At 34.9% G+C, this 5,515-nt stretch overlaps 1 non-coding gene across 1 annotated transcript; it reads left to right on the forward strand.

The window, feature by feature from the left end:
* The first annotated feature begins 2,273 nt into the window (after positions 1-2,273).
* On the forward strand, positions 2,274-2,379 carry LOC121988144. Its single transcript, XR_006113894.1, has one exon. It is a non-coding gene; the product is annotated as a small nucleolar RNA R71 (small nucleolar RNA).
* The last annotated feature ends 3,136 nt before the right edge of the window (positions 2,380-5,515 follow it).

The raw sequence follows: 5,515 nt of genomic DNA on the forward strand, positions 1-5,515 counted from the left end.
GAAGCACTTACCTTTGCGTTCTTGGGCTTACAACCGGAAAGAAAACTTCTAGGGTTTGAGGAAATTGCAAGCTTCGACCCCTTCTGCGTGCTCACGATTTCCCCTTGACGAGAGGATCACAACCATGTGAAGATCTCCCGAAAATCTCCCTTGGCCGGCCGCCGGAGAGGAACCCTAGATCCCCCCCCCTTTTTTCTTCGCCCAAACAGGAGACGTCGTGCCGTCGGGAGAGAAAAGGAGAGGAGAGGTTTAGGTTTTGGAAAATAATCCCTAAGTTCTCCCTTTTTATAACTTAATATTTCTGTTAACTCTTTAATTAAATTCGCGACCTTTTCTAAACAAACAAATTCAATATCAACTTATCCCTTTTATTTTTTTTGCAACTTATTTCTTTTGGTAAAAATACCAAACAAATTCCAAAAATTGCATAAAAATACTCTAAAAATTTCTAAAAATCTCTAAAATATTTCTAAAGCATTTCTAAATATTTTTAAGCACTATTAGGACTCATAATGAGAAAATTAAATACCAAACAAATCTAAAAATTGTATAAAAATACTCTAAAAATTTCTAAAAATCTCTAGAATATTTCTAAAGCATTTCTAAATATTTTTAAGTACCATTAGGACTTGTAACGAGAAATTTTGGGTCATTACATGGTCTCCCGATGAAATTAAGCTTCCCGTGTTCGCCCCGAACACACAACTTAATTCATCAATAATAATTCATTCCACTAAAGAACTATTATTGAACTACCGCACCAATCTCAAATTACATTTTGGGCTTCTTCTTATTATGAGTGTGTTAGTCTCCCTGTGTTTAAGATGTCGAATGTCCACTAATTAAGTGAGTTACTGACAACTCATTTAATTAATATCTTAGTCCAAGAGTAGTACCACTCAACCTTATCGTCATGTCGGACTAAGTCCACCTGCAGGGTTTAACATGACAATCCTTATGAGCTCCTCTTGGGGGCATTCTCAACCTAGATTACTAGGACACAGTTTTCTTCTATAATCAACAACACACACTATAAGTGATATCATTTCCCAACTTATCGGGCTTATTGATTTATCGAACTAAATCTCACCCATTGATAAATTAAAGAAATAAATATCAAATATATGTGCTTGTTATTATATTAGGATTAAGAGCACACACTTCTATAATAACTGAGGTCTTTGTTCCTTTATAAAGTCAGTATAAAAGAAACGACTTCTAATGGTCCTACTCAATACACTCTAAGTGTACTAGTGTAATTATATAGTTAAGATAAACTAATACCTAATTACACTACGACCTTCCAATGGTTTGTTCCTTTCCATCTTGGTATTGAGCTACTGTTTATAATTTATAAGGTACTGATAACATGATCCTCTGTGTGTGACACCACACACCATGTTATCTACAATATAAATTAATTGAACAACTACATTTATCATAAATATAGACATTTGACCAATGTGATTCTTATTTCTAGATAAATGTTTATACCAAAAGCTAGACTTTTAGTATACATCCTAACATCTTCATCTTCATCTTCATATACATCCAAAAATCTACATTCAACCATATTAGTGGCACAGAATTTGCCAAAGTCTTCGTCTTCATTGACCCTCACTTGCCTTTGTGGAAAAGGAACCTTTAGTGAAGATCTTGGGAAAGGTACTTCCTTTTTCCCATATTCCCTTTGAGCTTGCGGAGGAGGTCCAACTTGCTTTTCTAGTGTTGGTGTCATCAACCGTTGAGGAAAAAGTACTTGTGGCCTTTGGGAACTTCTTGGAGTAATGGAACTGAGTTCTTGAGGTCTTCTATTGTTCTTCTCCTCAATTCTAAACAAATCTTTCTTCAGAAGGTCTTCATGATTCTTGCCACTTCTCAACTTAATATCATTATCATTTACACTAGATTCTGTCTGTGTAGGCGAGAGGTCTTCCTTGAACCATTTTGAAACTATGCTATTAATCTTTTCCCCCAAATGTTTGAACTCCTCGTTCTATGACTTGTGAATTTCAACATTCTTGGGTGGTTGAACTGCATTTTGTTTGACAGGCTCTCTTGTATATATGGCTTGTACTTCTTGAATTTCTGGGGGAGATTTCATCCAACTTTTACTTGACCACTCATGGAGGTTCAATGCTACTTGATCAATCAATGTATATGTTTCGTTTACACTCTTGTCCATAAAAAAACCTCCAGCTGATGAATCTAACAAACACTTTTCTGAGAAAAAAATTCCCCTATAGAATAGGTGCAAGGTAAGCCATTTCTCCAAACCATGATGAGGGCACTGTCTTTGTAGACTCTTGAATCTGTCCCATGCTTCAAATAGTGATTCTCCATATGCCTAAGCAAAATTTATGGTGCAATTCCTCATATAAATTGTTCTACTTGGAGGGAAAAAATGATTTGAAAATTGCTTCTCCAATTGTTCCCAACTTGTGATGCTTTGAGGATGAAGAGAATATAACCAAGTCCTTGCTTTATCCTTGATATTGAAAGGAAATGTCATCAATCGAACTGCATCCGATGACACTCCTTCACAGTTCACCATATCACAAAGCTCTAGAAATGTCTCAAGGTGCAGATAAGGACTTTTTGATACTTCTCCTCCAAATTTGTGACATTATATCATGAAAATTAACTCTGGGTCTAATTGAAAACTCTCTGCTTCAATGTGAGGTTGCACAATGGGAGATAAAAATCATGCAGAAATGAGTGTAGAAAAATCTCTTAAGGCCCTGCTTGACATGTTAGTGCTCATGGATATCTAAAAAAAATTATGAGAAAAAACAAAAATGAAGAATTAAAGATAAGAAATAAAATGCTATATAAAAAACAAGAAAGACAATGCAGAATTTAAATTGCAAGAAAAAAAATGCATAAAGAAAACAAGGAAGAAAAAGCAAAAGGAAAAAGAAAAACGTCTAGAGTAACTCATATGCTAATCAACTAATATTAATGTGAACGGTTCCCGGCAACGGCGTCAAAAACTTATTACGATTCCGCAAGTGCACGGATTTACCGTCAGTAATATATAAGATTATCAAACCACATGGACTGTTGATTAAACACTAGAGATGTCGCAAAGTGAGTTATCTAGATGGTCGAAAGTTGGCTTTGGCGCTTGCAAACTAACGAGAGTGATCGAAGAGAGAAAGAGAAGGATGAGAGAATCGATCTTCGAGGAAATTGAGCTTTGGGAAATGCATTCTAGGATTTCGGTTTCGTTGTGGTGGAACCGGATGCATCATGCTCTATCTTTTACTCATCGTCAATAAATATACCTTCGCTGAAAGTTAAAGCTACTATCCTTAAGTAATAATCAGAGAAAATCCCTGTGAAATCCTGTTACGGTTAACCCCTGTCACTAGGGCACTTCAGTAGATCACAAGAATACAAGTCTAATCGGTAACATTAGGGATAGAGATAGGGGTTTGGTTTGGTCTCTTATTTCCTTGTGGATGTTAGAGTATATACTAAAAGTCTAGCTTTTGTATAAACATTTATTTAGAAATAAGAATCACATTGATCAAGTATCTACATTTATATATATACTGAGTGTAGTCGTTCAATTAATTTATATTGTAAATAACACGGTGTGTAGTGTCACACATAGGAGATCGTGTTATCGGTTCTTTATAAATTATAAACAGTAGTTCACGACTAAGATGGAAAGGAACAAACCATTGGAATAGTCATAGTGTAATTATGTATTAGTTTATCTTGACTAATAAATTACACTAGTACACTCTAAGTGTATTGAGCATGACCATTTAAAGAAAGTTCTTTTTATACTGACTTAATAAAAAAAATAAGTCCTTAATTATTATGGAAGTGTGTGCTCTTAATCCTAATATAATAACAAGCACATATATTTAGTATTCATTTCTTTAACTTATCAAAAGGTGAGATTTAGCTCGATAAATCAAAAGGTCCGATAAGTTGAGAAATGATATTACTTATAGTGTGTGTTGTTGATTATAGAAGGAAACTGTGTCCTAGTAATCTAGGTTGATAATGTCCCCAAGAAGAGCTCATAAGGATTGTCATGTTAAACCCTGTAGATGGACTTAGTCCGACATGACGAAAAGGTTGAGTGGTACTACTCTTGGACTAAGATATTAATTAAAGAGAGTTGTCGGTAACTCATTTAATTGGTGGGCATTCGACATCTTAAACACAGGGAGACTAACACACTCATAATAAGAAGGAGCCCAAAATATAATTTGGGATTGGTGCGGTAGTTTAATAATAATTCTTTAGTGGCATGAACTATTATTGATGAAATTAAGTTGGGTGTTCGGGGTGAACACAGGAAGCTTAATTTCATCGGGAGACCAAAACCAATTTCTCCTCTCGGTCTCTATCGTAGCCTCTAATTTATAAAGTATTATACCCAACTATACCCACCTTTATACCCATCCTAATGGGGTCCGCCAAGCTAGCTTGGAGCCCAAGCTAGGGGTCGGCCAACACCAATAGGATGAGCCAAGTAGGTAGTCGGCCAATGCTTGGTGTAGCCGGCCCTAAGCAAAATAAAAGGATTTTTATTTTAAAATTTTTCTTATGTGGATTCCATGGTTTTAAAAGAAAGTTTAAAATTTAAATCTTTCCTTTTATAGCTTTCTACAAAAGATTAAGAAAAGATTTGATATCTTTCCTTATTTGTAGATTGAAAGGTAGATTTTAATTTTGAGAAAACTTTCCTTTTTTGTAACCATGTTCATGATTTAAAAGAGAGTTTAAAAATTAAATATTCCCTTTTATAAGTTTCTACAAAAGATTAAGAAAAGATTTGATATCTTTCCTTATTTATAAATTGAAAGGAGATTTTAATTTTAGAGATAACTTTCCTTTTTAGAAATCATCCACATGTTTTAAAAGAGTGATTTTAATTTAAAGAAATTTCCTTTTATAACCAACCATGAAGGGATAAATTATAAGAAAAATTTTATTTTTAAAATTTCTGGAAACAAATAAGGAAGTTTTAATTTTTGTTTAAAACTTGCCTATTTTGGAAGCTCTTAAGGTGGTCGGCCATATGATCTAAAAAAAGGAATTTGATTTTAATCAAATTAAAATTTCCTTTTCATGGCAAAGTAATAAGGAAGTTTTTATTTAAATTTTTCTTATTTGTTAAGACCAAGGATTATAAAAGAGAGGGTAGGAGTGCCTTCATGGCTAAGAACTCTATTCTATTTCTCCTCCCTCTTTTCCTTGGTGGTGGTCGGCCCTAGAGTTTCTTCCTCTCCTCTTCTCTTCTTCCTTAGTGGCCGGTTTTTATCTCTCTTGGAACACTTGTTGGTGGTCGGTTCTAGCTAGGAGAAGAATGAGAGAAAGGAGGTTTTATTTCTTGCATCCCTTGGAGCTTGGTGGTGGTGGCCGAACCTCTACATCTCTTGGAGACTTGGTGGTGGCCGAAACTTGCTTGGAGAAGAAGGGCTTGGGTGGTTCTCATCTCGGTAGATCGTTGCCCACACAACGTCCGAGATAAGAAGAGGAATACGGTAGA

The sequence above is a fragment of the Zingiber officinale genome, chromosome 5B (assembly GCF_018446385.1).
Source record: "Zingiber officinale cultivar Zhangliang chromosome 5B, Zo_v1.1, whole genome shotgun sequence".
NCBI classification, from domain to species: domain Eukaryota; kingdom Viridiplantae; phylum Streptophyta; class Magnoliopsida; order Zingiberales; family Zingiberaceae; genus Zingiber; species Zingiber officinale.